General features: G+C 40.8%; 1 protein-coding gene across 5 annotated transcripts in view; it reads left to right on the top strand.

The window, feature by feature from the left end:
• The first annotated feature begins 5387 nt into the window (after nt 1-5387).
• Nucleotides 5388-15153, top strand: part of ctnna2.L (catenin alpha 2 L homeolog) — a 1040499-nt gene continuing 1030733 nt past the window's right edge. For 2 of the 5 annotated variants that reach the window (XM_041580668.1, XM_041580677.1), the window contains exon 1: nt 5388-5747. The gene's annotated coding sequence lies outside the window, so the exon portion shown is untranslated. 5 annotated transcript variants of the gene reach the window in all.

The raw sequence follows: 15153 nt of genomic DNA on the forward strand, positions 1-15153 counted from the left end.
TTTTTCTGCCCCCCCCCCCCCCCCCATGAGGTGGAGTATGGACAACAGGAAAATAAATGGGTTCTGGATTCTTTATTCTCTAACTGGAAAGTTACATTTTGAACCTCAGTCCTTCCTTCTTCTCCTTCTCCACTAAATTGAATGCAAACCAAAAATTAACTTGCAGATTCTTGAAAGCTCTTCTGTGCATAGGGTCATGCTTTGGAAGGGGATGAATAAATAAATGAGCAGTGTTCCCAGAACAACTCCACCTTTGCTTATGCATTGCATGGTTTATGGAGTAAGCATGGAGCCCTTGGTGGGAAACCCAATTTCCTCTGTTCAAACCTATAGGAATAAATGAGGGTCCCCTTGACTACATTCTACCATTTAAGGCTTGCCCTTGACATCTCCTTTAACCCAAGAGAAAATTAATAATTAATAAGTTATTAATCATACAAATAACACATGCCAGGATCTCTAGAAACCCTTATAAATAATTGGGGGATGATTGTTGGGCAAGGATATGGCCTTTTCCATTCCTCTGCCCACCCCATGTATGTTGGGAAAAAGGGTGAGATGATGCCAACAGAGTAAGGTGGTTAAGGGAGAACACAATGGCAACAGTAGAGTAACATGATGCCACCAGGAGAATACATTTTGACAGGACAATAAAGCCACAGTAGAGTAGAATAAGAACAGTAGGACAATAGGTGACAGTAGGGCACAATGCCAACAATAGCGTAAGATAGTAACAGTAGGACAAGATGGCGATAGTAGAGAAATATTGTAACTGTGAAAGAAGGAGAAGATGGTGCCAATAAAGTAACATAGTAACATAATAAAATAGGTTGAAAAAGACACACATCCAAGAAGTTTAACCTTTTAACTCATTTTTTGTAACCTACCTAACTGCTAGTAAATTGGTGGCAGTAGGACACAATGCCAACAGTAGAGTAAGATATTGACAGTTAAATAATATGGCAACAATAGTGACAGTAAGACAAGATGGAGTAGGACAATATGCCAACAGTAGAGTAGGATAGGGACAGTAGGACAAGAGGGTGACAGTAGGGCACAATGCCAACAGTAGTGTGAAATAGGACAAGGTTGGAGTAGAGAAAGATGGTGACAGTATCAGAATATGGTGACAGAAGGAGAAGATGGTACTGGCAGTAGGACACAATATAGACATTAGAATGAAATTGTAACCGTAGGACAAGATGCCAACAGTAGAGTAAGATATTGACAGTAAGATAATATGGCAATAAAAGGGCATGATAGTGACATTAAGACAAGATGGAGTAGAACAAGATGCAAAGTGTAGATTAGAATAGGGACAGTAGGACAAGATGGTGACAGCAGGGCACAATGCAAACAGTAGAGTAAGATAGTAACAGTAGGACAAGATGGCGATAGTAGAAAAAGATAGTGACAGTGACAGAAGGACAAGATGGTGCCAGCTGGTGGAAGTAGGACACAACACAATGTCGACAATAGAGTAAGTTGGTTGCAGTAGGACAAGATGTCAAAAGTAGAGTAAGATATTGACAGAAAGAAAAAACTGCAACAAAAAGGCAAGATAGTGACAGTAAGACAAGATGGGGTAGGACAAGATGCCAACTGTAGAGTAGGATAGGGACAGTAGGACAAGATGGTGATAGAATAAGATGGCGACAGTGACAGAAGATGGTGACAGTAGAACAAGATGACCAACAAAGGCCTAGATTGGTGAAAGTAAGGCAAAATTCCAAAACTTTACAACAGTGCTGCCTAACCTGCAACTTTGGTTTGTTGAGGTACAAGAGCTGATGCTCCATGAATTCAAATGTCCTACAACAAACAGGGCCCTCACAAATGAGTTTTGCTCTGTGTCCCACCAAAACGTATGATGCCCCTGGGAATCGGTCCACGTGCAGTCTCCATTACTGAGGCATCGTACTCCTGCTTTGTTTTGTAAAGAGAGAGAACAGAAACCAAAAAGGCTGCTTTGTTCTTCTTTACGCTTCCCCGATGTAATCTCTTAATCTGTATGAGGCAAATCAACAGCGCAAGTGATTAAAATCAAAGAAGTAATTTCCTAGATGCCGAGATATGAGTTTGTTTATTACAGATTAGCTTTGTGCAGGCGTCGGTAGTCAAACACAGCTTTTAATTATTATTATATACAATGCATGGCATAAATTGGGGGGAGAAAGGTTTTTTTTTTATGTATTACTGACCAGATCACATGATGCTTCAGATTCTCTGTGGTATTCAGCAACAATTGCATCTATTTACAGTGACATTTAGATGGATTTGGATTATACCATATAAATTTACTAGGTCATAACCCTCTATATTTGTGTATGTGGGTGGGAGCTGCCATATCATTTCCCTTTAAAGCATAATATTGACATAAATCATGTTGTACGCACATTCTTCTTTTATTGCATTGATGTCTATGAGTTAGAGCATTCATATTGTTTCCCTTCTCTTTATATTTGTATAGGTATGAATGGAAGCTGCCATAGATACGATGGTTATGAGGGTATATATATATTATGTGTAATTAAGGTGTAGCCCATCCAGGTGAGCAACAGTGGCATAATTAGATATTACTGGGACCCACAGCAAATTATTTTTCAGGCCCCCAAAATGTCTAAAGGTTGACCTGTATTAACAAAATTTATTGAAATTGTAAATGAAATAGGGGCCCCTATAACTCTTGGGCCCCCCTACAGCCGCAGGGTCTGCTTCCTCTGTAGTTCTGCCTCTGGTGAGGAATGACCTGTTGGTGGTGGGCAGGTTCTTATTGGTGCAGGAATGTCAGGTGCTGCACCTCCAATAGTATAAATGGTGGGGGGTAAGGAGTATAGTTGGAAGGAGCGGGGGTAAGGAGTGTGATTGGGACCATAGATTATGATGGGCAAAGTTATTTGCCAGGTGTGGATTCACTGCGAATTTTCTGGATTGTACTGACGGAAGATGTTTTCGCAGTGGGAAAATTCGCTGCGACAAAACAATGGTTGACGCCATCGAATTTATTTGGACGCCCATCTGCTTTAATGCGTTTGGATAAAAGAGCCGCACATATAGAAACTATCGCTCATAGCAAAATTGTTATGCATCAAAATAATTTTGACCAATTGATTTCAATACATCGCAAATTTTTCGGAGTTTTGTGAATTTCTTGGCGAAGAAAAATGGAACAGTTTGGCCCATCACTACTGAAGGGTTCCAAGCAGGGTTGGACTGGGGGGCCTGGGGCATGCGGAACCCATGCGCAAACGGAGCAGCACGGTGCAAACGCAAATTGTTTTTTTTTTATAGGGCCAGGAAATCGGGAGAAGGGGTCTGGCCTGGCCCACCGGGTTTTTTCCCGGTGTCCCGCCGGGCCAGTCCGACCCTGCTTCCAAGTTGATTATTGAATCATTTCCTATTTATTTTCTATTGCTCAGCCCCTCAGTGCCGGCATTGGGGTTCAGTACAGACCCTGTGATATCCATGAGCTGTAACTGCTACAATGTTCTGAGACTCCAAGTCCGAGCGTCTCAATCCAATGCTGATAACTGTGACACGTCTGCTATTAATATTCCCCGTGTCTTCTTGTTGCCCCGGAACCAATTTGTGTCTGTGGATCTGACGAGTGAAAAGACTTGGCAGCTGCCGACTGCTGATTCACCCAATTACTCCATCTTCTTCACTTCATGATGGGAGACTGGTTCTGCTCATTAGGTGACTTCTACCTGCAACTCCGAGCCCGTGGCAGGCGCCATTCATCAAATCCGGCACAATTATAAAGCACATGCGGTGCAACTGGGAAATAGTAATAAAGTAATAACACTCAGAGACTTCCACTTACTCACAGGATTTCATCTTATATTAACTTTATTCTTTTTAACTTTTTGTATTTGCAAATTTTTGTCTTTTTTTTTTTGTTCTGATTGAAACTGTCAGAATAACTTTTACCTAAAAAAATTGAGTCCAGTAGGCGTCTCAGACTATCACAATTTTTAAAGGGTTTGTTAACTTCTAGGTTAACTTTTTATTCAGCAGCTCTCTAGTTTGCAATTTCAGCCATCTGGTTGCTAGGGTCCAAATGACCCTAGCAACCATGCATCGATTTGAATAAGAGACTGGAATATGAATAGGAGAGGCCTGAATAGAATGATGAGTAATAAAAAGTATATCAAAATATCAAAAACAATTAAAAAAAAAAAAGAAAGAATGAAGATCAAATGAAAAGAATTAGACATTCTGCAACATACTAAAAGTTAAAGGGGTGGTTCATTTTTAACTAATTTTTGGTATGACGTAGAAAGGGATATTAAGAAATAATATGCAATTTGTTATCATTTTTTATTATTTGAGGTTTTTGAGTTGTTTAGCTTTTTATTTAGCAGCTCTCCAGTTTGCAATTTCAGCCGTCTGATTGCTAGGGTCCAAATTCCCCATGTATTGATTTGAATAAGAGACTGGAATATGAATAGGAGAGGCCGGAAAAGAAAGACGAGTAAAAAAAAAGTAGGAAAAACAATAAATGTGTAGCCTTACAGAGCATTTGTTTTTAGATGGGGTCAGTGACCCCCATTTTAAAGCTGGAAAGAGTCAGTCAGAAGAAGGCAAATAATTAAAAAGACATATAAAAGAAAAAATAAAGACCAATTGATAGGTTGCTTAGAATTAACCATTTAAGGGCTAGTCCACACGAGGAGATTCGGGGAGATTTTGTCGCCTGGCGACTAATCGCCTCGTCTTTTGAGCGACTATCTCCCGGAACTGCCTCTGCGTTTTTCCCCATAGGCTACAATGCAAAGTCGCCTGCGCTAATGCACATGCGGCGATGCGTTTTTAATAGTCACCCAAAGTTGCCTCACTGAGTCGCCAGGCGACAAAATCTCCCCGAATCTCCTCGTGTGGCCTTACCCTCATAACATACTGAAAGAACTTAAGTGAACCACTTCTTCAATCATTTGCCTCTAGGCCATAGTCAATTGAATTCTTTTTCCAGTTATCATAACAGCGTTCACCCTGCAGCTATGGGTGCTGTATGCATAACTGATGGTGCACACTATTGCAACACAGCAGGGTGTCACTGTCACAGACTCATACACATGATATGCTTTTATTATCCCACTATATATATATATATATATAAATATATATATATATATATATATATATTTTTTTTTTTATCTATTGAAGAGGTTTTGCAGCTGATGAGCTACATTGTGTCAGCAGTCGCTACAAAGCAGTGCAGTGAGAGGAGGTGATTTGCTGCTGAATACAGATTGATGATGAATACAGATTGTGCCGCTGTATATAACTGAGCTCTGCTTTCTCTCCCTGTATTGGATATGGCATTGGTAATAAAGTTTCATTAGAGAAAAAAAAACCCTATTGAGCAGCAGCAGCAGCAGCAGCAGTGAGGAGGGGAGTGGCGGAGCTCAGCTGATGCTCTTAGAGACCAGGCTCTCACATACAACACATTGAGCAGCTGGAGCTGTCACAGGCTGGGAGCCTCTCTGAGAGACAACACAATCCCAGTGCCTCCTGCATCCACTCACTACTCACTACACGGATTGCCCTGATCTACTGCCCTGCTCCATCCTCACACTCCCCCAGAGCAACCTCTGCTCCACTTCTAGGGATATCTGCTGTTCCAGGAGTGACCCTGCCTGCCTGTGTCTCACACACGGATCCCTGCAGCAGTGCACACAGCAAGACTCTTAGGATTGTGTGATCCCCGGCATTGGGAGGAGAGAGAAGCGTGCTCAGCAATAGAGGTGAGTGTGTAGACCAATGCAGATGCCCCATGTGTGTGTCCTAGCCATGCTTCTTCTTCTCCTCATCACCATTATTTTTGGGATAGTAGCATCAGTCTGCAGCCGGCATCCATGAGCATAATGAGCAGCGATGGTCCTCCCAGCTCAGCAGCAGCAGCAGAATTGTGATTTCGAGGGATACAGGAGCCGAAGCCTTTTGTTCCATGTGCAGCTGATCAGACATGAGCTCCCTGCACTTTCCCCTCCGTTCCTTTGTGCAGACCAGGGGGGGATCATTTCATAGCCGACATCTGAACATCTCCCTTTCTCCCATGTCTGACCCGGACCGGCATCACTGGGAAAAGTCCGGCTCTTCCCCTTCCTCCCATCCTTTTGTTTCTAGGCCTCTGTCAATTTCCAGAAACATTCAAACCACCCGCTTAATATTTGATTTGGATGGAATCCTCCAGAGGCACCAAGGGGAAGGAAGACAAAAGGCTTGCTCTTCTTTTTAAGTGAAGGTGGTCCCCTCCCAGGAGACTGAAGTGATGTAGTTCTGTCCCCAGTAAATGCTCAGCCTCCAGCACAAAAGTAAATTCAGGTCATTTCAATTGTTTTCTGCTAATATTTGCCATTTCACAATTGATTTTGGAACTTTAGATCTGTTGAAGGCTCAACCTCCAGCCTCCCAATTCATCTTAACTGCTCAAGTGCAATTTCCATTTAGACATTTATTTTATAATCCTTTGCTCTCCATAAAGATCCTGCTCCAAAAACTCCAAAATTCCTTACTCTCTGCTCTCCCCTTCACTGTCCCCTGAGCTCCATGTGAGCCTCTGTAGGAGATGAGCTGAGGACCCACCATCAACTAAGAACTTGCTACAAAAGTCGATTATTGAGGTTTAGCATTTTGTGGCCAATATTTTGGGTAGAGTTGGTACCTTTTCTGCATCTCATCATCCCATTCAGGAGGAGGGGGGATTGAACACACTCTTAAGCTTTGTCTCTTTATCCATCTGGGTATTAACCATGATGCTGAATCTAAATATTTATTGCAGGCTGTGCATTTAGTCATATCTAATATTGCCCCCACTTTCCCTTTGTGTCTTACAAGAGACTCCCAATAAACTTCATTTTCACCTTCTCATAAATGCCAGAATTTCCCATTCATTTCCCTGAAACATTAAGGATTGTTTTAATGATTTACGGAGGAACTGTTTATCGAGACCCTGGGAAGCACCGTGGGTTGCCGAGTCATAGATCCCATATCCGTGTAGGAGTTTTAGCGTTATTTCCACACTTGATATGGAAAACATAGAAAAAAAAGAATATTTCTATTGCTCTCATTTGCATGAGAAGGTGTGTGAGGATACGGAGCCTGCTCAGCAACACAAGAGCGTTATGCAATATGAGCTCCATGCTGGGCACAGCGTGTCTATGGCTATTGACTTTATAAGTGCTGGAGAAACATACTTGATCCTTGAACGTGACACCAAAGACTGTGCCTTGTTATTCTCACCGAACAAAAACACGACTGAAATGGGCGAAGGCAACATCATTTTGTTGTTAGAAATCTAAGCTTGCTGTTCTAGTTTGACCCTCGCTTAACAGTATAAGCTTCTCCTTTTGCCAGAATGAAGTTGTTCCAGGTTCCGAGTCTAAGAATTTTTCCCCCAATTATAAGAAGCTTTTTTTTAAAGAAATAAACAAATTTCACATTTGGTTTCCATATCGACGCTATTGTGTATTCATTTATAGAAATATAATTTTCAAAGGTCCTCAGCCCAACATTTTGTTTAATCTAATGTCTAGTTGTTCCTCAGATTCGTCTTAGTCTTGTACAGGTACGGGACCTGATATCCAGAATGCTTGGGACCTGGGGCATTCCAGATAACAGATATTTCTGTAGTTTGGATCTTCATACCTTAAGTCTACTAGAAATTCATGTAAAAATTAAATAATCCCAATAGGCTGGTTCTGCTTCCAATAAGGATTAATTATATCTTAGTTGGGATCAAGTACAAGCGACTGTTTTATTATTACACAGAAAAAGGAAATTATTTTTCTAAATTTGGGTTATGTGGATAAAATGGAGTCTATGAGAGATGGCCTTTCCGTAATTCGGAGCTTTCTGGATAACAGGTTTCCGATCCCGTCCCTGTATATGTCTCAAATGGGGAAAGAACATCCTCCTGGCTGTAAAACCTCCCTCTGGCACACCATGAAGCTATTGATATCCACTGAAATTTGGATTTGAATTGACACCTGTTAAAAAGGCATCCATCCCTTCCTTGAAATTGTCAGTGGCATCTGCCATTACAACCACAGTTTCTGAATTGTCACTCTTTAATGGAGAACTAAACCCTAAAAATGAATGTGGTTAAAATGGCATATTTTATATAGTGAACTTATTGCACGAGGCTAAAGTTTGAGCTTGTCAATAGCAGCAATGATCCAGGACTTCAAACTTGTCACAGGGGGTCACCATCTTGGAAAGTGTCTGTGACACTCACATGCTCAGTGGGCTCTGATTGGCTGTTGAGAAGCTAAGCTTAGGGCTCGTCACTAATTATCCAGCAGAAAATGAGCTTCCCTGGCTGTAATATAAGCTGATGCTACAGGTTTGCTGATTATTAAATTCTGATGCTAATTGCACTGGTTTCTGTGCTGACATGTAGTAATTATGTGTATTAATTACTAATCAGCCTTATATTGTGACATTTCTATTCTATGTGTACTGTATATTGTGAGTGGGTCCCTAAGCTCAGTAAGTGACAGCAGCACAGAGCATGTGCAGTGAATCAGCAGAAAAGAAGATGGGGAGCTACTGGGGCATCTTTGGAAACACAGATCTTTACTGCTAAAGGGCTGTGGTTGCCTTGGGCTGGTACAGAAGCACAAAATATCATGTAAAACATTTCTAGCTACTTCTTTAGTTTTACTTTCCTTGTCCTTTAATGAATATGCCGCCTAAGACAGTAAGTGGTTCAATATCTACTGATATTCTTTAATCTGGATGTTAATATCGATGTCTATTCTATTCTATTGCTTTGGTTCATGCCTGTTTGGATTGGGCTGCAGAGCTAGGAATATAAATGCTAGAATAACTCCTCTGTGCATGTCCCATTTGCTGTTTAGAGTGCATGTAGAGCGTATTTATCAATGCTCAGATTTATTAATAACATGTTCTTGGCAACAAGTCAAGTTTAAATGTAATTTAGAGCTGTCAACGTTTGACCAATAGCCGGGACTCGTGTTTTATGCCTCTGTGATGATAACTCATAGCATCCAACCTGAAAATGTTCTTTTTCGATGTATAAAAATGACGACCTGTGAGAACAAATACATCAAAATAAATAGGAAAGGGCTTTTTGTCATCTCCAAATAGAATTCTTTGTGCTGCAGCTTAGAGGTCAAACTGATAAAGAGGACGTTGTTCTTCATCAAGCTTGTACGTTGCGTTTGGAATGGGCATTTTGGCTTTTACCTGTTGTTGAAGAATCTGTTGGTGCGACTGTTTTGGGGGTTACAACATTGGCGACTGGATCAGGTAATGGGGTCTGTAGCCTTAGTACATTCTACATTCTGAATTCCTATTGGTGATGTTAATCTGTCATGTTACAATGTTCTAATCACTTACACCCTCATCAATACATATTAGTAGCTTTGCCCTATTTGTATTGATTATTAATGATTCTTCAGCTGTCAGCAATAATGTATTATTCGGTTAGAAGGGACATACACACATGATATCAGTGGGGAAATACAGCCTTTGGGATATATTTCCAGGTCTATAAGATTCATCATTTAAAAGATGTGTTTATTGGACATTTGATGTGTCACTCATACTCATTTTCACCAGGTCTCTATCTGTGTAGCTTTAGGCTTCCAATATTGGGGCCACTCCAAAACAATGAATGGGGGGGGGCAGACTGAATATGATTTATCACAATATTCTAAGGATTGTTTCTGGAATTCTTAGGAGCTACTGCTGTAGACATTTAATGGGAATGTTCATTGTAAAATAAACTTTTAGCATAATGTAGATAGTGGTACCATACTGTATAATATATATATATATATATATATATATATATATATATATATATATATATATATATATATATATATATATATATATATATAACTAGTTGTACTGGTAAATAACAGAGGCAATCCGTGTCCTCTTTCAGCAGTTGGGTTGGGGCAGACAAGAAGGGTCGGGGAGCGTCTTGGCTGCCAGAGAATTTGGGGGCAGCTGCGGTTGGTCTCAATCTGCCTGCACTTCAATAACCCCTACCAATATCCATTTAGGGAATTATTATAAAAGGCACTTTTTTTAAGACAGTTAAAGGAGAAGCAAACCCAAAAGTTAAAACCCCCCGGGATTTTTCTCGGTGTCCCGCGAGCCAGTCCGACACTGGGTGTAAGTAGATGTTACTGGGCCCCACAGCAATTTAATTGTAGGGCCCCCAATATAACCAGAGATTGTCCTGTTTTACCAATATATTCTGAAATTGCTCATTAATTAGGGCCTCATGAGGCCCTTTATACCTCCTGAGCCCCCTGCAGCCACAGTGGTTACACCCCTGCCCTCCCTCCTCCCACAAGCCTAAGTGTTACTCCGGGCAAATGCCCCTAAGTCTTTACTTTGTGCAGATTCTGTCCACCGGAGTTCACGGGCACCATCTTCTTCTCTTTGGTAATCTTCGGAATGAGACTGGTGGAGCGGCGCATGCGCAGTTGGAGCAATTTTCTGTGTCACGACAACTGCGCATGCGCCGAAACTCACGGAAATTGCCGAAGCGCTGGTCTCATTCTGAAGATTACCAAAGCAGCTGAAGATGGCGCCCGTGAACTCCGATGCCTGGATCTGCACCGAGGGGTAAATAATAAATTAGGGGCATTTTCCTGGGGGTAACACTTGGGCTGGGGGAAGGGTTTTTTTAACTTTTAACTTCTCCTTTAAGTTAATAACAGGGTCAATCTGTGTCCTCTGTTGGCAGTTGGGTTGGGGCAGAAAAGGAGGGACAGGGGACTCCTTGTGGGGAACAGCTACAATTGGTCTCAAACTGCCCACACTTTACTAAGCCCTACCAATATTCATTTAGGCTTTTATTTTGTTACTGAGAGAAAAGCCACTAAAGCAGTACTAGCTGCTAATAAATGTGTTTATTGCCACATGTTTCGGGCTCAAGGCACTTTATCAAGTGTAACGAGTATATTCATTTAGGAACTTACTATGAAAGGCACTTTTCTTGGAATAATGTGCAAGTGCCAAAAAATGTTTTATTTATGCTTCAGATGGGCTGTTTCTAGTGTTTTCAGTATTCTCTTAAGTGTAGTTTTTATTTATGAGTAAAATTGCCGCCTGATCTTCTGCAGATCATAGACATTACCAAGCAATGGCTGCTGTCCACTACTGGAGGTGCTGAAGTCTTTGCTCCTGAACCAATACCCAGCACAGCAGCCATACCCAACCTGGGACATTTCTGCTGCAATAAACATATCCATAAGTAACATGTAACATATACAGATATGAGACCTGTTATCCAGAATGCTCAGGACCTGGGATAACAGATCTTTCTGTAATTTGGATCTTCATACCTTAAGTCTACTTAAAAATCCTTTAAACATTAAACAAACCCAATAGGCTGGTTTTGCTTCCGATAAGGATTAATTGTATCTTAGTTGGGATCAAGTACAAGCGACTGTTTTATTATTACACAGAAAAAGGAAATCATTTTTTAAAATTTGATTTATTTTTGATAAAATAGAGTCTATGGGAGATGGACATTCTGTAATTTGGAGCTTTCTGGATAACATTCCTATATATATATATATATATATATATATATATATATATATATATATATATATATATATATATATATATATATATATATATATATATATATATATATATATATACATATAAACTATCAGGTCTGAGATATCTGATCAAACGTTGAACAGAGTGATTGATGGGCAATTGTTTTGGTTTCATACGCAGTTGGCTGCCAATGTATTTACATGCAATGTATAAGGCCCCTCTATATCCCCAGGCAGAGGAGGAGGAGGACCCTATGTAAATAGCAGCACATACTGCACAGGGCTAAATGTATTCAAGGAGCGGAGCATATTGCTTAGTCACTGACTTCAGTGCAATTAGGCTTTACTGTTCTTCAAGTTTATTTTTAGGGTTGTTGATCTGTAGAAGATTGGTCTAAACACAGCTTTATGCATGCAAGGGTTTTGTTTGCTTTTTCCACTGCTTTTCACAATATTTTGTTCAATGTTCTTGTTTTTCTTATTAGAAGAAATGTTGGTTTGTGCTGTGTGAGAAGCTGTAGGTTGGCAAGCAGTCTGGATATGCAGCCAATATAATGACCATATAATGTTATGTCTCCAGTGTACACGCTCACAAACAAAAAGAACAACCATTTGGATAATCTGTATTTTCAAGTAAAACTTCCCTCTCAGAATCAATTCACAGTGATTTTTGCCTACAATGCAACATATCCTCCCATAGCTGTAGTATAATCGGGGCTGTGGGTGAAATTAAAATGCGTAGTTGCACGTTTTAACAAATGGCAAAGTTGCATTGTTTCTATCATTGGCCATTTATATATAGAGGTTTGCATGTGATTCTTTAAGTGCAAGTCTGCTACGCATACTGACTCAACTTTCCGTTTAAGCCCTGGAATTAATGCCATGTTGAGGATGAATTAAAGGGATACTGTCATGGGGAAAAAAAATTTTTTCCAAATGAATCAGTTAATAGTGCTGCTCCAGCCGAATTCTGCACTGAAATCCATTTCTCAAAAGAGCAAACAGATTTTTTTATATTCAATTTTGAAATCTGACATGGGGCTAGACATTTTGTCAATTTCCCAGCTGCCCCTGGTCATGTGACTTGTGCCTGCACTTTAGGAGAGAAATGCTTTCTGGCAGGCTGCTGTTTTTCCTTCTCAATGTAACTGAATTTGTCTCAGTGGGACATGGGTTTTTACTATTGAGTGTTGTTCTTAGATCTACCAGGCAGCTGTTATCTTGTGTTAAGGAGCTGCTATCTGGTTACCTTCCCATTGTTCTTTTGTTTGGCTGCTGGGGGGAAAGGGAGGGGGGTGATATCACTCCAACTTGCAGTACAGCAGTAAAGAATGATTGAAGTTTATCAGACCACAAGTCACATGACTTGCGGCAGCTGGGAAATTTACAATATGTCTAGCCCCATGTCAGATTTCAAAATTGAATATAAAAAAAATCTGTTTGCTCTTTTGAGAAATGGATTCAGTGCAGAATTCTGCTGGCGCAGCACTATTAACTGATTCATTTTGACAAAAATTTTTTTTCCCATGACAGTATCCCTTTAAGCTCTAAGGTTCTTCTGCATCAATAGGTGCATTTGCTGCCTGATTCATTAGAGTAGACTTGGTGGTCATGTTGAAGAATAGAAGTGAAAGGATTGTGTTTGGATGCAAATATCTGCAGGCATTGATCAGTTACAGGGTCAGACTTGATCGGTGGGCCCCATCAGGCCAGACCAGCTCTCTGTTCCACTCCCAGATCTCTCCTACTGGTCCCAATTGCCTCGCATCTTGAAGGAAGAAAGGTAAATGCAGGATGCGTGGCCACTGGAAGGGGGTTGTGGCTTGGGCTTGGTAACCGTTAGCGGGGGTTGCACCTGTTCCGGGGGCCGCTGGATGGGGTTTGTAGCTGGGGTTGGGGACCCTTGGCGGGGGTTGTTCCTGGGGGCCTTTGGAGGGGTTGCAACTGGGGAAGGTGACCGGGGGGATAACATGGTGGGCCCTGGACCCACAGTCTGACGCTGATCAGTTTTGTCTATTTTAGTGCAACCACACTTAAGGCTGCAATCGTAAATGACCCCTCATATCTTTTGACGTAGGTATAGGAATGGTAATGAATCCTTGCCTGCAGCTGTCCTACACTATTTGGGGCTTTTGATGTGCCACAATAACAAGTCTGACTGCAGTGCTGCCATTGTGCTCCAAAGCTCATTCCTATTGATTTATAAAGCTTAATGGTTTCTTTCGAGAGAGAAAGAGAATACATTTGTGTAATGTTAATATAGTCACCGGTTCTTGTTTATTTGGACATGAGCAATGTATTATGGTGACACGTTTGTAAAAGATCACTTGTCCTGCTGGGAGTTTTCACCATGGGAAGCATGAAATCGTCACGCTGCAAATTAACACACTTGCACATCATTGATGTGTTGTCACTTCCAATACACGAGTCAGTCTCTGGGTAATTAAAATCCCGCTTGATTGAAAGGGAAAATGTCCTCCTTTTTCTTCCTCTTCATTAATACCAGGCGGTTTGTAACAAATTCATGTGATTAAGGTCCATGTTTTGTTACATCCAATACTGAGCTCAATCCATAAACTTCAGTCTCAGCAGCGACCCCTCGTCTATTCCATTTTCTCTTCTGTTGTCATATTTAATGTACATCACTATCCCGCCATTAATATTGTCCTTGTAATTCCAAAACCTGACATAGCCTTCAATCTTACACCCCCAGGTTCCTGCCAAGCTTCACATGTTGGTATAAAGACACTTAAAGGGATTATGACATTATTTGTATGGTGTAGGTTTTATTTCTACACCAGTTTAATCCATATAAAATTTCATTCCTAATCCAAAAGTGTATTTTTATGTAGTTGTAATATTGGTGTGTAGGCGGCATTTCAGGTCATTTTACCTGGTCATGTGCTTTCAGAAAGTGCCAGCACTGCACTATGGAACTGCTTTCTGGCAGACTGTAGTTTCTCCTACTCAATGTAACTGAATGTGTCTCAGTGGGACATGGGTTTTTAGGGTGGTGCATCATTCCGTCAAGTGTAGCCGCCCATCTACAAATCTCCTCATCTTTGGGCGACTAATCTCCCTGAAATGCCTTCACGCCAGGATTACTTCGATTTTGAATTCACATTCTAGCCGACGGGAAGGCATTTTGGGGAGATGAGTCGCTCAAAGAAGAGGAAATGTGATGCTGGTCGACTAATTCCCATTGTTCTGCTAATATACTGTTGAGGGGGGGGGGAGGAAGGGAGGGGGTGATAGCTCTCCAACTTGCAGTACAACAGTAAAGAGTGACTGAATTTTATCAGAGCACAAGTCACATGACTGGGGGCAGCTGGGAAACTGACAATATGTCTAGCCCCATGTCAGATTTCAAAATTAAATATAAAAAAATCAGTCTGCTCTTTTGAGAAACGGATTTCAGTGCAGAAGGACCAGCACTAATAACTGATGTGTTTTGAAAAAAAATGACAGTATCCATTTAAAAGGACAGTATACACCTTATATACACCCCCTTTTAATAAAAAGCAAAATAAATATAAAAGGCTGACAATACATTTTGCCTATTCTTAAAAAAACATTCAATGTTTATGTACTTTCT

This window comes from Xenopus laevis, chromosome 1L (assembly GCF_017654675.1).
Source record: "Xenopus laevis strain J_2021 chromosome 1L, Xenopus_laevis_v10.1, whole genome shotgun sequence".
Taxonomy (NCBI): Eukaryota; Metazoa; Chordata; class Amphibia; order Anura; family Pipidae; genus Xenopus; species Xenopus laevis.